Consider the following 17,647-nt stretch of genomic DNA (forward strand, 5'->3'; position numbering starts at 1 on the left):
TCGCATCCTCTCGTTAACCCTACAGGGAGAACGGGGCAAGAAACGGTGATCTAAGGCCCTAACCGCCCCCCCCCTCCCCATCCCCTCCCCCTATCCCAGTTACACAGGCTTCATGTCCTCCTATTAACCCTGTGGAGAGAGGACAAAAGCTAAACTATGATCCTGCTCTGCTTCCCCCATCCCATTCCCAAGCTACATGAGCTTCACATCCTCCTGCTAACGCTGAAAGGAGAGGAGAACAAGAGCTGCTGATGATTGTAAGGCCTTGCTCTGCTTCTCCCCACCCCCTCTGCCAGCCCCATCCCCCACTGCAGCTCCCATAGACTCGTATCCCTCCCATTAACGCTGAAAGGGGAGGACAGGAGCTCTGATGGGTTTTTCTCAGGCTTACTCTGTTTTCTCTCTCTTCCCCCCCCCCTCCCCGCCCCAGCCAATACCAGCTCCACAGCCCTGCATAAGTGCAAAGCATGCATCTGGCTCTGCTAGCACATCGACTGAATGCCCCCTTTCCTCTGAGCTCCACAGCCCTGCAAGGCAAAAAAAAAAAAAAAAAAAAAAACTGATTCCCTTCGTTTTGCTTATTCATTATAAGGGGCTGGTAGTGTGCTTTTTTAAAACGTGTGATCTCTTGTTTTAGAAGCATCTGTGCTTTAAGGTTTTGTCTTCTTCTATGTAGCTCTTGGTAATAATCTCTTGAAGTGCTCCATTTTTGTCCTTAAAGTTCTATTTTATTACCTCTTCTGGATCAGTGAAGGTCGGTTTAACCCTTTATATGTGAAAATCAGCAGTCACTTTAGAAAAAGGTTGCCTTTTTCTTTACTAATTCATGGTTATAATATTTTATTGAGTGAGGGTTTTTTTTTTTCCAGACCAGTCCTGATGCATGCTGAAAGAAGTGTGTGCTTCAGCACTGATTAAAGTCATGTATGAGTTAATGAGAAGCTTGCAGAGTATGTGAAGCAAGAGAAAATCTTTAACCAGCTCTGCTGTTCCTTCTACATACCACAAACTTGTAAGCTGTAACCAGAAGGTGGATTGAATATGTGTGAAATGCTGCAGTAGGAGACTCTTGTAATTGCATCACAGGTGGATGCTCACTCAATTAATGTATTATCATTTAAAAAATACCTTAAAGTTGGGTGGGTTTGGGGTTTTTTTAAAGCGTTTTGTGACTTCGTATTTCAAAGTACATTGAAATCCTTGGATGAAAGAAGCTAGTAGCCTACAAAGTATTATTTTCTGGATTGTTTTTTTATTTTAAACAATATTTTTTTTCCTATGCTAACTGCTTCCCAGATTAATAGATTGATAACACATAAGAGAGTCCCTGGTGCTGGGGGAACATTCCCAGTGGTGTCAACATTCTAGTTGTGGGACTTCTAATTTAAGAAACGTATTGTCATAAGGAATAAGATCAAGGCTGAATCCTGCCTGCATTTAGGTCCAAATATAAGATACACTTTGTGGAAGGAATCCCCAGTGAACACTGAGAGTAATTAAGTAAAAATAAAACCTTTCACTTCAGCCCCCCCCTCATAGATAAGTAAGCGCAAGACTGTTTTCATCCCACCATTTTCATTATATGTCTTGATATTTCTTAATTTTGTATTGCATCTTAAATCCTCAAGTGACTTAGAATTTCTGTGATTTGGGGGTATTTCTAGACCGTATTTTTAAAGAAGACATCTCCCTGTGTCCCAAAAGGAGCTGTTGAGCAGTCATTCTCATAAAAAGGACTGAACTTACAGCTTTGCTTTTCCAAACATGTATTTTTTTTTCCTGGAATTTTCATATTTAATTGAGAATTCCTTTTTCCTTACATTAAGTAAATATTTATTAGTACCAGTTGGATTTTTTTTTTTTTCATCTTTTTAAAAGAACAGAGCTTTATCACCGAGACAGTCACTTCATACTGTATGGAGGAGATGACATTAAAAAAAGGGAGCGAAGGAGAGTTGTCTTGTGCTGGGAACATCAGTGCCATTTTTGGAAAACAATACTATAGGAAATGGAAATGAAAAATACGTTTTATGCTGGTGGGAACTTGTAATGAGGCTAAGAGAGGATTTGATGTCTCAGAAAAGCAATCGTTACAAGGGAAAAAGCGGGACTTTATCATCCATTTGTAAAAGTTCTCTGGCTGAATATCCTTTTGGGGAACTGAAATTTGGCTCAAGTCTGTTTATGAACATCTGTTGAATGGAATTTTTAAAAGGCGCAGATTATAATCTTAGTTTCTGTTGACTGTTTAAGATGATAAAATAAAATAAATGGATCTGCAAGTACAGTTTGTTTTTTTTCTAATAATGAGTTGCATGAATGTTCAGTAGCCTATACTACTGGTTACCTGGTCATATATATTTTTTCCATACATTTTTCTCCTTCGCATGTAAAATACAGCCTTTAGCCCTTTATGTGCTGTTTCATTCCATTTGAATACTTTCCTCCTAAGCTTTCAAGTGTTTTGTGGTTGGTTTTTTTTTTTTTTTGTAACAGGAGGCTCATGGATTTTGGTGTCTCTGACATTTTTTTGCAGAGAAGGCAGCGATACATGTGTGAGGGGAAATTTTGAGAACTGTTGGGTATTCCCAGAACTGTGGCCGTTTGCTTAGATTCACATCCTGCCCACCTGTCTTCTGCTGGGTTTCTGTAAATGCAATCACTTTGTGTCCACTCTCTCTGGATAGTACTACTTCAGCATCTATTTTCTGCAGCGTTTGTGACCTCCTGTTATTCAGGGAGGTCTTCACTGTAATTTTCCCTCCTATTATTTTGCCTCTTTTGCAGCCTGATGTTTTTGCCGTTGTTTTATATTCCAAGCGAGGATGCTGTGAATGCTTCAGCTCAAAATTTAGGTCATCTCCGATGGAGGAAGGAAGACCTAAAAAGTAAAAATAAGATTTCAATGTGCCTTTAAAAGCGCCAACTCTTTTGGAAAAAAACTCATCTGTATTTTGTGGCTGTGTGGACTGGGGGGAACGGAAGGTGCCTTTTTTTTGATTCCAGAATGAAAGCTAAGTACCTTCCTGTGAGTGTGGTTTCTTTCCCATGTGCTTTTCTGGTCTTTTTCATTTTCACACCTGCTTTGAGCTTTAATCACTCAAATTATTCATAGACTTGCCCTGGAAAAAGAAGAGAGTGACCTCTTCCCATCTGGAGTAGATGGATTTACCATCAATAATTGTAAATGGACTTGGATGACTTAATAATGGGGCTTGCGCTTAAAATTTTTAATTCTGTGATTTCATTGCATCTGAAGAATTCTGCTCATGGTCTTTTCCAAACTGATAAGCTGAAGTTATACCATAGACATTTATTCCTTGCCAAATTATCTCTTAGCATTGGGCTCCCACCTACAAAGTGTGATGATCCCCCATGTACTGCTGAGTCATCAAAGACCGCGCGCATCTTTCCCAGGACCAAGCCTGTAAGTTGCTGTCTTCTTGGTTTTTTTCTGTAATTTTATACAATGTCTTTCATGACAAAGAACCTCGAGACAATTTATGAAATCAACAGCCAGGAAAGTCATGCAGTGCCTGTTGGGGGTTGTGTAGTCACATTGATTACAATTTAGCGGTCCCTCAGCCTGAGGGTATCTAAGGGGACGTGGAGCCAACTGCTTTTCAATTCGTGTGCGCTGCTACAAGCACCAAGCTGCAATTGATAGATATCTGTTGCTATTGCCAGCAACTCTACTTTTTCTGGGACTTCAGTGGCTTAATTTAAATTATTAAGAAACTTGTGAATCTGTTTGGTTTGTTTTCTACTCTTCCTAGCAGCTCTCTGCAGTTTTGTATGTACTAAATGTGCTAAGCTTCATCCGGCCTATATGTATAATAAATACTTTAGTAATTAAGTTCGGTTTCCTCTATTAACTCAGAAGAGATTTTTTTTTTTTCTTATCGAATTGTTTCTCCATTCAGAAGGAGAGAAGCCTTGCGTAGCCAGGGTTCACCTCATAAATCACCTGGACAGATTGAACTTGGGGCAGAAGAAGACACAAAAGGAGAGGAGCTGTGATTCAGACTCCATGAACTCTGGTGGCTGTGTCCTGCTACAGGGATGTGCGTGGCATGAGCCAAACAGTGAGGGCCACCTGTCACCAAAAGCATCTTCACGGTGGAGGGAGCACCACGAGGTGACTTTGGTGGGTTCAGCAGTCAACGGAGTGTATTTAGATTGTGGCCCCACACTTTGATGCTGTTGTTTGCATAGAGCACTGCCGTTTTGTTTTCTCTCTGTCAGGCTTTTTCTGATGCTCCAGAATACAATGATATTTCTCAGGAGCTGCAGACAGGTTTTGGGGCAGTTTGGTGTCTTCTCAGCGCGCTCTCTCTCGCTTCACAGAACAAGGTATGTCACTTCCTGACGCCAACGCCGGCTCCTCTGCAGCTGCGTGGAAGGGCCACTTCAGAAACCAGCAACTCTTCAGCTTCCCAGGTATTTCACAGGCCTGTCACTGGTTAGAAAAAATCCTGTAGGAAAAGAGGAAGCAACTGCTTTTTTTTTTCCTAGTTATTAACGACATTTTGAAATGTAGATGTTTAGGATAGTTACCATTTCCTGACTTTTCAACTGAATTGCAGTCGTCAATGAAGCCCTGCTTCTCAAATGTGCCTCCCTTCACCAGCTCCCATTTAACAATATTGGTCTGTTATTGATAACTATTTCATTAAAAGATTAGAAAGACCTTCCTGGCCTTCACCCAGACTGTGCTACTAAGCCCCTTCTCCAATGTGCCTTCCTTCACCCTTAAATATCCTTTACATTAAGGCAGTATATGGTAGCTCCTATTTAACAATATTGGTCTGTTATTGGTAACTATTTCATTAAAAGATTAGAAGGACCTTCCTGGCCTTCACCCAGACTGTGCTATGATATGCATGTACATCATCATCTACTCGCTAATTAATGAGGCTATATAATAGAAGAAAGGGCTACCAGACAGCAGTCTGTGCCACAGGAATTCATGTGGAGTGCAGGTTCTGTGATGCCAGTGCTCAGGCTGCCTCTCTTCCTAACCCTTAGGAGCCCTGCAAAACTCTTCTGATTAGTTACTAACCCGCTCTTTGTTTGGTCTTCTGCCTAATTTAAACAATTCATCTCGTCTTTATTCAATACCAGGTTATTTTCTACTATTAGCTCTTTTAGAATGGCTTCAGTACTTATTGATTACAGTTCTGAAATAGTTGGGGGCCGAAGGGTTTCTTTTTGATTCAAGGGAGTGTTTGATGAAGACGTTTGCTGGCACCTGCAAACTCTGTCCTTGTTTCCTCTGCTCCTTCTTCCATCTTTACTTTAAGGACCCTTCACAACAATCTCGCCTCCCCTGGTTACGATGGGGCTTTCCTTCTGTGAGATTAGAGCTTCCTGTCGGTGCTTTGTCAGGGAAGCCTGATATCTTTCAGCTCAGTTGTTGCTTCATCTCCTCTGCTCTCCCAGGGGTCTCGCGAGCGCTTTCAGTTCTGCCTTACATTTTTGATTTTTGTGAGCTTCCCTACTATTTACATTTCTTCACGTATATCCTCTTCGTACCATCTGCTACCTTATGTTTTGCTCAGCTCTGAAATTTAGCAACCAGATTTCATGCCACGTCGTTCTACGTTATTTTCTTAAAATTTGATTAAAAGGTTCTGAAAGAACAAAGCAAATTAGAATTCACCCTCTCCGTGTAGACACCTTAACTGATGAGGGAACAACTCAATAAAGACCTTCAAATGCCTTGACACAAATGAATTTGTAACCAAAATTTTGTACTTTGTTTACGCAAAAGGTACGTTATCATATTAAGTAGGAGAGTTTTATTACTGACAGAAGTTAAGGTTATTATTAAAGAGTGGCATCCTCTCTGGAAACTCTTTTTTCTTTGGAATTCAGCAGTTTTTCTAAGCAGTATTTACTTTTGAGTGAGTGTGTGGCTGCGCCTTGTTAGATAAAAGCTGTGGTACTAAAACTGTGTTACTGAACTTAGCTCCTGACCTACCTTCAGAGGGCATGTCTACAAAGGGATGATACATCAATCTCGTTTGTTTGATCTAATTACAGCTATTTAACTATACTGAGCACAAGTACACTCACCCCACTTTGTTATGCTGATTTAAGGTATTTTCACTGTTAATGGGGTGCATGGTTCTTTCTTGTATTAATTTACGTCTGGAAATATTGTGGGCAGTTATCCCATGGAGGGCTGTTGTGCTACTCAGCTGTGTGGTTTTCTTTCACAGCGTGCTGACAGGGAGTTCTCAGCAATTTTTGAATACTGTGGGTCAACCCGACAAATTACTATTCTTTTTCTCTTGGCATCTGTTGATTTTTGCCTATGCCACTTCTTTTTCACGAGGTTGCTCGAAGAAGAAACTGGTACATCCATTACAACGCCTAGTTTTGCCTATGCCACTTCTTTTTCAACATGCCACGAGGTTGCTCGAAGAAGAAACTGGTACATCCATTACAACGCCTATTGCTGTGGGGTTGCACAGGATTGGTTGAAGGATTTCTGTGGCTTTGTGGAGCTTTTGCTGTTTTGATAAAGGAAGAAATGCACAAAGAGAAGCAGTAGGATGAAATCAACATGTTACTTCTGTGCAGGATTTATGGTGCAGTTTGCTCAATGGTGTGCTATTTCTGGGTGCTGGTGCAGAACTGGGATGGCCAGTAGCGGCAGCCAAACGTCAGGGTGCCAAAATTGCATTCCTAGAAACCTGTGCAGATCTTCACTGCAGAGGCAGAATACAAGGAGGTTGTAGAGAGGCAGGGGTCAGTCTCTTCCCAAGTCACAGGCGATGGGACAAGAGGAAATGGCCTCAAGTTGCACCAGGGGAGGTTCAGTTTGGATATTAGGAAAAATGTTTACACTGAAAGGGTTATTAAGCCTTGGAATGGGCTGCCCAGGGAAGTGGTTGAGGCACCATCCCTGGAGGTATCCAAAAGCCTGGTTGACACAGTGCTTAGAGCCATGGTTTAGTGATGGGTTTTGTCAGAGTTAGGTTGATGGTTGGACTCGATGATCTTAAAGGTCCCTTCCAACCTGGACAATTCTATGATTCTTTATAGAAACCCATTGCCATTTGTGGAAGAGCATCATTTCTGATGACTTCAGCCCATTGCCGTTTGTGGAAGAGCATCATTTCTGATGACTTCCAATGGAAAACATTTTGCCTCAGGGATATTGTGGTGGGATTATTATTTTTTTTAATGTCTGTATCTGCAGAAGGTGCTGATCTTCTGTATCACAAAGCTTGGCAATGCATGAGGAATTTCCTAAGAGTTTTTTTTTCCAGGTACAATCTGTAAATCAAATAAGGGCTATGGGGGTTCCTGGAATAAACACGGTGTGTTAAGCCAGGAGAAAGCATTTATGAACACAGAGAACAACTTCTTAATGGTTGTGTATGGCCTTGCTCATCAGTGTCGGTGATTGAAGGGGTGTAGAATGAGTGTAGGGTGACATTATGAAACTTCTTCAGAACAGACTCATTAGAAACTTGAGCTTGCCCTGATTTGTACAACGTGTGTAAGAGTCAGGGGAAGATACTGAAAGGTGGGTGGGTAGAAGCAAGGAATGGAAAGACACTTTCAGTGTTACAGAAGTCCAGGGAAAAACCTTCCTTAAAATGGCCATTTTTTACGGAAAAACTGCGCTATGATTTTATTAACAAGAGATAACAGAGCAAATTAATCAAAGAAAAAGTTTGACTTTATTAGCAATTACTGCAGGTGATGCTGCTGTGGACTGAGGTGGAGCTCAGTGAAGATCTTCAGCGAAAGTGTATCAAAGTAGTTAGACTTGGCAAAATAATATTAATAAATGAAGAAACATTTAATCTGAAATGCTTTGTAAACTTTAAACCCAGAGTGTGTGTGTATTTGTAGAAGTGATGCAATTGACACACTCCCTCATCTCTTCTGGAGCTGGAAGTTACAAGAAAGTCCTCCAAGTAACTTACTGAAATTGATAGCCCGAGACGGTGGCCCAGAATGGTGTGTTCTTCGTCTAAAAATCCACTTTTCTAATTGAAATATTCCTTTCTCACCAGTATTTTTGTCCCTGTATTTGCTGTAATAATAAAGATAGCTGTCACAGAGGCATCAGGAGGTCCTTAGGTCCTGTCCCAACTCTGAGACAAGAGAAAGATGCTTATCTGAATCCTATACAGTTATTGCTGTATTTTTTTTTTTAGTTTGTTTTTTGTTTTATTAAGCAAATCCATTACTTCCATTTATTCTTGAGGGTTAGATTCCCTCAGCCTCACAGCATTCTTGTTCCTCTCTTTGTGCTCTTTCCAGTTGTTTTGTATCTGGTTTTACTTTTTTATGTGGTACCTGAAAATGGATACAATATTCCAGCTGAGATTTCACCAGCACTGACTTGAGCAAGGTAATTGTCAGGGGTGTCCTACGTAAAGCAGCCTTATTAAATATTTCTGTCATGTATTACCTTTATTGTGTTGACTCAAATTTGGTTTGTGATCCATTATAACCACTGCCTTCGTTAGCGCAGTGCCGCTGCCCAGCCAGTTCCTGCCCTCCTTGGGCACACTCATGTCTGGATCCTTGGCTACAAAAAAACTCTACTGAAAATGTTGTATCTGAAAACAAGGGGGAGAAAAAGATCTGAGGAGGCTTTTCAAATGCACTGTTCTTGTGAACTCCAAGTGGGTCAGCTTGCCAATGGAAGAGGGATCGTGAGATAATTTTCAATGTTGGATGGAAATGATAATGTTTTATCTTATTATTACTCAGAAAGTGTTGATTTCCTTTCTAACATGGGCTGGAATAGGAATGGTTGCTTGCAAATGGGGAAAACAACATAGTCCTAGTACCTGAGTCTGAGATAATCATTTTCTTGCTAAAAGTTCTAACATGGGCTGGAATAGGAATGGTTGCTTGCAAATGGGGAAAACAACATAGTCCTAGTACCTGAGTCTGAGATAATCATTTTCTTGCTAACCTTTTTCACTCCTGCTATTCCCAAAATGAGCAGAACAACTTTGTTAATATCCCTCTTAAAAAATAATAGACATATAGTTGCTAGAGTTGTGACAAACCAAAGTTAAATCTGAAAGGCGTTTGAAGAAAGGAGAAAACAACAAGAGAAAAGTTATGGGATTCTGGTTTTGTCCAAAACATTGATGACGTGAAGATACAATTGATGGATGTGAGGTGTCCCCTTGGTCTTTTGTGCAGTTACCTGGTCAGAACTCTGAAAAAAAGAAAAAGAAATGAAGACTGAAGATGCTTTTTGGCTCCATACCCCTGCCTATTACTGTTTATAGAAACACGAAGAGGTGGCAGATAGAAGGAAGGAGTCTTCGACTGCATGGACCTCTGGGCCTTTGAAATTACGAAGAGCAATTCCAGTGGTCAAACAGTTAAGAACAGAAGATCCCAAGAAGGGCAGCCATGGTTTGTTTGCTGAAGAGAAGTGTTGCTAAAGCAGGTATGAGAGAGAGAGACAATCTGGAGAGAGTCTGGAGATATTCAAAAGATGAGTTGACGTGGTGCTCAGGAATATGGTTTAGTGATGGTGGTTTTGTTTTTTGGGTTTTTTTTTAATGGTTGGACTAGATGATCTTAAAGGTCCCTTCCAACCTAGGCGATTCTGTGGATCTGAGTGAGAGACCTTCGATGGAAAGAAATAAGTGAGAGACCTTCAATGGAAAGAAATAGGTGATACTGGTAAACTGATCTGAGTGAGAGACCTTCGATGGAAAGAAATAGGTGATACTGGTAAACTGGTGATGTTATTTATGATGGAAACAAAAAGCCACAAGCAAAATGTAGAAACGCGACGTGAGCCTTTTACGGTCTTCTGAGGAGGTGCAACGCTCTGGCTTTTTTGGAAGGCTCTGCCCTTAAAAAAGCTCATTCTGTCAGCAGTTCTCTGCAGAGCTAGGGGCTGGTGGCACTGCTGGGGTGACAGCGTGTGTGGATGCAGCAAGGATCACTGCTCAGTTCTCCAAGCACCGTCTGACACAGAGAATTTGCTGAGCTTGTGCGTGCTCCAGGGCCGGGGCAGCCCACGTGTTATTCACTCTGTGTTTCATGCCTCTTTACGCTCCTGTGACCCGGATGAATTTAACAGGGAGCTGAGCAGAGCATTCAGTTTTCCTGTGTGTGGTTTTTATACTTTTGCCCATCTTAATCCAGTTTTTTGCACCGCGGTGCAGCCTCTAATTATAAATCCAATCATACAACCTGCAGCCTCAAACTCCTGTCTCATTCAGCGAACGTTTTTTTTTCTTCAGATTTTTCTTTTATCCTTGTTATTTGATGTTTGCTTACATATTTTATTTATTGCATGTAATTCAAGTGCTGCAGTAAATACAGAATTGCTAATTGTAATGGATATTCGTTATGCTTTTCACTATAGTATCTGAATACTTTTTAACCAGCATAAATGTACCTTCACAATATTGCAATTTCACTGATGCAGAGCAGGGAAATTAATGGCAAAGCTACCAAAATTCTCCGCTGTATGTTCCTCAGTGACAATAAACAAATTTCCAGCTTGTCCCAGTAAAATAATTGTAAGTATTATCTTAATGAGTCACCCACCAGGTTTTGGGTGGGCTTTCAAAGGGAGCTGCTGGTGCTGGTTACCCCCTCTGTGTGGGGTGTGAGGAGCCTCCCTTACCTGCCTTGAGATAATCAGATCTCATTTTGGCCGCAAGAACATCAGGCTCCAACATAAAAACTGTTAGTCCCTTTGGTAGCCTCACTAGAAGGATTTTTTTTTAAATCTAATTTTTCTAATAATAAGACATACTATTCCAGCTGTCATCTTAAATGTACTCAGGCCTTTAGTGCCAACATAACCTGTTAGTTTAAATGCCTGTGTTCAAGTCATAATCTATGTATATGAGCTAACCCTGTCCTATCTCAGCCTTTTATTTTGTTGGTGTTAGCTGATACAAAACTTTAGCCTTTTCTCATAATAGAGTCTTTGCTCTTATAACCATTTTAGGAAGCCTATTCTATGACTATTGTAGTTCTCATGTATAATTCTTGAATATAAACCATAACTGAAAATTCTGCAAGAGATCTGTTGCCATAACATCTGGATGTGCCTTACCTGATCTTTAAATTACCTTTGTTATCTTCATTTTTTTTTGATGTTTCATCATTTCTGTCACTAAATAATGCTTCTGAGTCTTTATCCTTCTCCAATAACCGTGATGAATTCCCACTTTACAAGCATTTTGGCTGGTAGTCCCTGTGTGAACCACCTTGTGCTTTGCATTAATCTTATTACTGCATTCCACCAGCCCATTCCTCAGGATTCCTGTGCTGTTCCAGAAACTCATCCCATTCTTCATGTAGGATATTCCACTCTTCTTTATTGATGCTTTTTAATTTTGTCAGTAACTAGCTATATTAATGCTCTTCTTTCAATTCTGTGTGCTCATGTCACTTAAAAGCAATAAATAGCACCAGTTTGGAGACCAGTGCTGGAGGAGCTTTTAAACCTTTCGTTCTCTAGCCCAAAATTTACCATTTTAACATGATTCAGCATGGGGGGTTTTAGCCATTTTTTTACCCACACAACTTTTCTTGCCCCAATCTTCATATTTTCCAGTTGAACTCTTATTTTCATATGTGGCGCCAGATCAAATGCTTTACTGAATTTTATGTGGGTGAGATCAACTGTGTTTTCCTTTATGAAGAGAAATCTGCTTTCTTATCAAAGAGAGAGATCAGATCTGCCTGGCATGGTTGCCTTTCTTAAACCCATGTTGCATTTTAGCTGTTTATTTTCCTCCACATCTTTTCCCTCTCTAAGGGAAAAATAGCTTAAGTTTTACATCTCGTTGAGGTTGCGCTAATTAGCCTCTGGTCTTCTGGACATTACTTTCCAAATCTTTGGCTTGATTTGGGGTTTGTTTTTTTTTTTCTTTCTCCCCATAGTAGGATGTCAATTTTAGATAATTTCATACCCCTAGAGGTGGCAGAAAAAAATTCACTGATTTATATCACAACTCAACTTCAGTGCTTCATTTTTTTGTTTGGTGGTAGTTTCTTTTCTTGGGTTGTTTGTTGGGGTTTTTTTGGGTATTTTTAAAGAAAGATGCTATGTCATGGCTATTGATACAGGAAAAAAAAAGTAATGAATTTTGAAGTATTGAAAAATCCTTAAAAAAAAAAACAATATTGAGAAGCTTCTTAAGTAATTATAAACTGAATCCAGGACTCCATAATCCTGTGTAGCTCTTGATAACTCCTGGTGGATCATGGCAGCTCTTGGCGACACTGAGCATTGACATTCTGTTCTTGTGCTGCTTTGGCATTATTTACTGATATTATTCCTTCATTCTGTCAGCAGTTCTCTGCAGAGCTAGGGGCTGGTGGCACTGCTGGGGTGACAGCGTGTGTGGATGCAGCAAGGATCACTGCTCAGTTCTCCAAGCACCGTCTGACACAGAGAATTTGCTGAGCTTGTGCGTGCTCCAGGGCCGGGGCAGCCCACGTGTTATTCACTCTGTGTTTCATGCCTCTTTACGCTCCTGTGACCCGGATGAATTTAACAGGGAGCTGAGCAGAGCATTCAGTTTTCCTGTGTGTGGTTTTTATACTTTTGCCCATCTTAATCCAGTTTTTTGCACCACGGTGCAGCCTCTAATTATAAATCAAATCATACAACCTGCAGCCTCAAACTCCTGTCTCATTCAGCGAACGTTTTTTTTTCTTCAGATTTTTCTTTTATCCTTGTTATTTGATGTTTGCTTACATATTTTATTTATTGCATGTAATTCAAGTGCTGCAGTAAATACAGAATTGCTAATTGTAATGGATATTCGTTATGCTTTTCACTATAGTATCTGAATACTTTTTAACCAGCATAAATGTACCTTCACAATATTGCAATTTCACTGATGCAGAGCAGGGAAATTAATGGCAAAGCTACCAAAATTCTCCGCTGTATGTTCCTCAGTGACAATAAACAAATTTCCAGCTTGTCCCAGTAAAATAATTGTAAGTATTATCTTAATGAGTCACCCACCAGGTTTTGGGTGGGCTTTCAAAGGGAGCTGCTGGTGCTGGTTACCCCCTCTGTGTGGGGTGTGAGGAGCCTCCCTTACCTGCCTTGAGATAATCAGATCTCATTTTGGCCGCAAGAACATCAGGCTCCAACATAAAAACTGTTAGTCCCTTTGGTAGCCTCACTAGAAGGATTTTTTTTTAAATCTAATTTTTCTAATAATAAGACATACTATTCCAGCTGTCATCTTAAATGTACTCAGGCCTTTAGTGCCAACATAACCTGTTAGTTTAAATGCCTGTGTTCAAGTCATAATCTATGTATATGAGCTAACCCTGTCCTATCTCAGCCTTTTTTTTTTGTTGGTGTTAGCTGATACAAAACTTTAACGTTTTCTCATGATAGATTCTTTGCTCTTATAACCATTTTAGGAAGCCTGTTCTATGACTATTGTAGTTCTCGTGTATCATTCTTGAATATAAACTGTAACCCAAAATTCTGCAAGAGATCTGTTGCCGTAACATCTGGATGTGCCTTACCTGGTCTTTAAATTACCTTTGTTATCTTCATTTTTTTTTGATGTTTCATCATTTCTGTCACTAAATAATGCTTCTGAGTCTTTATCCTTCTCCAGTAACTGTGATGAATTCCCACTTTACAAGCATTTTGGCTGGTAGTCCCTGTGTGAACCACCTTGTGCTTTGCATTAATCTTATTACTGCATTCCACCAGCCCATTCCTCAGGATTCCTGTGCTGTTCCAGAAACTCATCCCATTCTTCATGTAGGATATTCCACTCTTCTTTATTGATGCTTTTTAATTTTGTCAGTAACTAGCTATATTAATGCTCTTCTTTCAATTCTGTGTGCTCATGTCACTTAAAAGCAATAAATAGCACCAGTTTGGAGACCAGTGCTGGAGGAGCTTTTAAACCTTTCGTTCTCTAGCCCAAAATTTACCATTTTAACATGATTCAGCATGGGGGGTTTTAGCCATTTTTTTACCCACACAACTTTTCTTGCCCCAATCTTCATATTTTCCAGTTGAACTCTTATTTTCATATGTGGCGCCAGATCAAATGCTTTACTGAATTTTATGTGGGTGAGATCAACTGTGTTTTCCTTTACGAAGAGAAATCTGCTTTCTTATCAAAGAGAGAGATCAGATCTGCCTGGCATGGTTGCCTTTCTTAAACCCATGTTGCATTTTAGCTGTTTATTTTCCTCCACATCTTTTCCCTCTCTAAGGGAAAAATAGCTTAAGTTTTACATCTCGTTGAGGTTGCGCTAATTAGCCTCTGGTCTTCTGGACATTACTTTCCAAATCTTTGGCTTGATTTGGGGTTTGTTTTTTTTTTTCTTTCTCCCCATAGTAGGATGTCAATTTTAGATAATTTCATACCCCTAGAGGTGGCAGAAAAAAATTCACTGATTTATATCACAACTCAACTTCAGTGCTTCATTTTTTTGTTTGGTGGTAGTTTCTTTTCTTGGGTTGTTTGTTGGGGTTTTTTTGGGTATTTTTAAAGAAAGATGCTATGTCATGGCTATTGATACAGGAAAAAAAAAGTAATGAATTTTGAAGTATTGAAAAATCCTTAAAAAAAAAAACAATATTGAGAAGCTTCTTAAGTAATTATAAACTGAATCCAGGACTCCATAATCCTGTGTAGCTCTTGATAACTCCTGGTGGATCATGGCAGCTCTTGGCGACACTGAGCATTGACATTCTGTTCTTGTGCTGCTTTGGCATTATTTACTGATATTATTCCTGTGTTCAAACAGGAAGAGAAGTGTGCTGTAAGGTGGTTCTTAAGAAAATATGGTGTAAGAACAGCCAAAATCAGTAAACCAATACAATAGGAAGGTGAGTCTGGAGGGTTGCAGTGCCCCCAGTGATTGCCTGACCCCGTGCCACTGGAAAACCCGGGTCATTAACTATGTTTCCTGAAGGTAGGAAAAAAACAATGTTTTTAAAATACTTTGTTTCCTCATGTGTGTAGTTACACCCCTTCCCAATACATACAATGAATATGAATCTTTCTGAGCCCGTTTAGCTTGGGTACCTCATTAGAGAGAGAGGAATGTAAGCAACAACCATCAAATGTTTGGATTTGAGGTTTTTTGTTGTTGTTGTTTTGGGGTTCTTTTGTCAGATATACTCGATATTTTTCTAAATATTTGAAAACTATGTCTTTTTGTTGTTCTTCGGTGTATCTGGGGCTCAGGCTTCTGTTTTGCAGAGAAAGTGAACAGTTCTGACCAATGCCTTTGTTTTACTGAGATACTGAGATACTGATAGTATCAGCCTCTATAAAGCAGTAATATCACTAAGGCTTGATTGGGGGCCTCTTTAAAGCCAGAGATAACCATTAGATAAAAATGACCTTATTTCACAGTTCCAGGACCAAATTCTAGAAGTTCCAGCGAAGCTGGTCCGAACTCTCTTAAATTTTTGTTTCTCATGCAGGGAAATTTCACTGAGGTCCAGACTTGGTAAGAATCTTACTTTTAGACCATGGATATTGGAGGAAGATTTCAGGGTGGAGGCTTTAAAAGCAGAAAATGGGTCCCATCCCCTCACGCTGACTTCTGTGTGTATAAAGTCCTAAAGCTCCCCATGTGGCTTAGATTTACAGAATTAAGATTTTGAAATTCTAGATTTAGGGGTGACTGTTTAAAGGTAGATAAGCAGAATTTCTTGGACCTTTCATGGTCCAACGTTTCAAAGCTGATCCGCACCTTGTTTCTGTGGAATAGTGCAATTGGGTTGGTTTTGGTAAATTTTCTAGCAGTTATTTGTGCCTGCCTTTGTAGGTCTGAAACGAAGGGACATTACGAAGTGTTCTCCCCATAGCATGAATATTTAATTGTTTGTGTGTTCTTTCTCGGGGTTGTGTGTGTGCACCTATATAATATTAACAACATCTCTTAAAATAAGTCTAAAAAGAGATTTTCAAAGCGCGTCACACGATTGAGTCACAGTATGGAGTAAACTAAGCTATTGCAGAATTTCACCTCAAATACTAGAATGAATTTGCCAAATGGGTGATATTTTACAAATAAGCATGAATTCAGCTAACTTCCCCTAGAGATTTTATTTCAGCGCGGTCTGAGTTCCCAGAACTGATGAACCGGTGTCTTTTAAGAAATCAAAAAAAGTCTTTGACCCTTTCCAAAAGAAGATTTTCTTTGTTTTCTCAGAGGTACAGATACTCATATATATATTTTTTTTTTTTTTTTTTTGAGCTGGGAGCTGGTATGAGTATTCTGGGCGGATCCTGCAAAGTGCTGAGTACATGGTTAACTTTAAGGGAGTATATGCTTAAAATCACCGGGACTGCTGATGTTTAAAATTATATATATATATATATATATATACACGTATACTTAAGTACTCTGATGGCCTGAGGCCAGTGGCTTTTGCATCTTCTAGGTCCGAGCCCTAAAGAGACTACAGCGAAGGGCTGCAGCTGAATTTTCTTTTCCCTGTTTTAAATAGGAGGTTTAAAGCACAAATTCTGACAGATGTTTAAGTTAAAAAATATATATATGTATATTTAATTTAAATGTGAGGAAAGGAAGGTGCAGAGTGGATATGCCTGGGTTCTCTCTGTCTCTCCTGGCATCCCCTTAGTGCAGGGTTTGCAGTTTTCAAGCCCCGCTCCGTTCCTGCCGCATCCTCTTCCAGCTTTTCCATCTGCTTCATTCTGTTTGGAAAATGGCAATGTAGAATGTGTTTGGTGTAACCTTAATCCTGAGCAGCATCTGGGCTCCGTTTAAAAAAAAAAAAAAAAAGAGAGAGAGAGGAAAAAAAGGGAGAGAAAATCACGGAGAAAGGAGGCCTTTTCTATTAAATAGAAACAAGATGTTCAAGGGGGGGGGGTAGAAAACATCCAAAAATAACCACAGGAAAATAATATTTTTATACATTTATATCAATGGACGTCTTTATTAATATGGATTTTAAGATGTTTTCCCGCACAACCCTGGTGTTTGTACTTTTAGCCTCACCTCTGCCCTGGGGGGTCTCGTGTCGGGGGGGAAAAACGGATTTACGCTGTTTTAAAAAAGGAGAGAAAGGAGAAAGGGGTTTGTCTTTAAATCTTATTTGAACAGCCACGCTGTTAATTACTCACAAATATGTAAAAGTTAATGCCACCATTAAAAAAAATTAAAAAAAAAAGTGACAAACCGAAAGTCCTGTGCGACGCCTTATGCCATTTCCCTATTAAACTTTTACAGGCCTTTTAGAGCTCCCTGATGGCCAGGAGGTTTTCCTAGATCCCCCAGCAGAAAGTCAGGAAGAAGATGCGACTGTGGCCACCCCAGCCCGTGGCTACTGATGCTCCCCCCTCGCTAGCCTCCCCCCCCCCGCCCCGATGCCACCAGCCCGAAGCCGCCGGTCAGGTCGGTGAAGCCCCCGGGGGGGGGTGGGTGGTGGTGGTGGTGATGGGGCTCCTCCTGCCAACTCCTGGGATATTTTCAGAGCTTTTTTGGCCACCGGGAGCCTTTGAAAATCTGGCGCTAGATGTCTCCAGCACCTGGAGCCCGCGCAGATGACTCTCTAATTGCGCTCCCCGCCGCGGATCATTGTGTTTGGCCACACGTTAAAACAGCCGCTTCAGAGCCAGTTCCGATCGCTGGGGTGTGACTCCTCATTACAAAG

General features: G+C 40.3%; 1 long non-coding RNA gene across 1 annotated transcript; it reads left to right on the plus strand.

Moving 5' to 3' along the window:
* The first annotated feature begins 3,939 nt into the window (after positions 1-3,939).
* LOC106891866 lies at positions 3,940-17,389 on the plus strand. The gene is made up of 3 exons (XR_001412796.1): positions 3,940-4,147; positions 4,348-4,440; positions 17,224-17,389. It is a non-coding gene; the product is annotated as an uncharacterized LOC106891866 (long non-coding RNA).
* Positions 17,390-17,647: the final 258 nt, after the last annotated feature.

This window comes from Calidris pugnax, unplaced genomic scaffold, assembly GCF_001431845.1.
Source record: "Calidris pugnax isolate Ruff unplaced genomic scaffold, ASM143184v1 scaffold162, whole genome shotgun sequence".
Taxonomy (NCBI): Eukaryota; Metazoa; Chordata; class Aves; order Charadriiformes; family Scolopacidae; genus Calidris; species Calidris pugnax.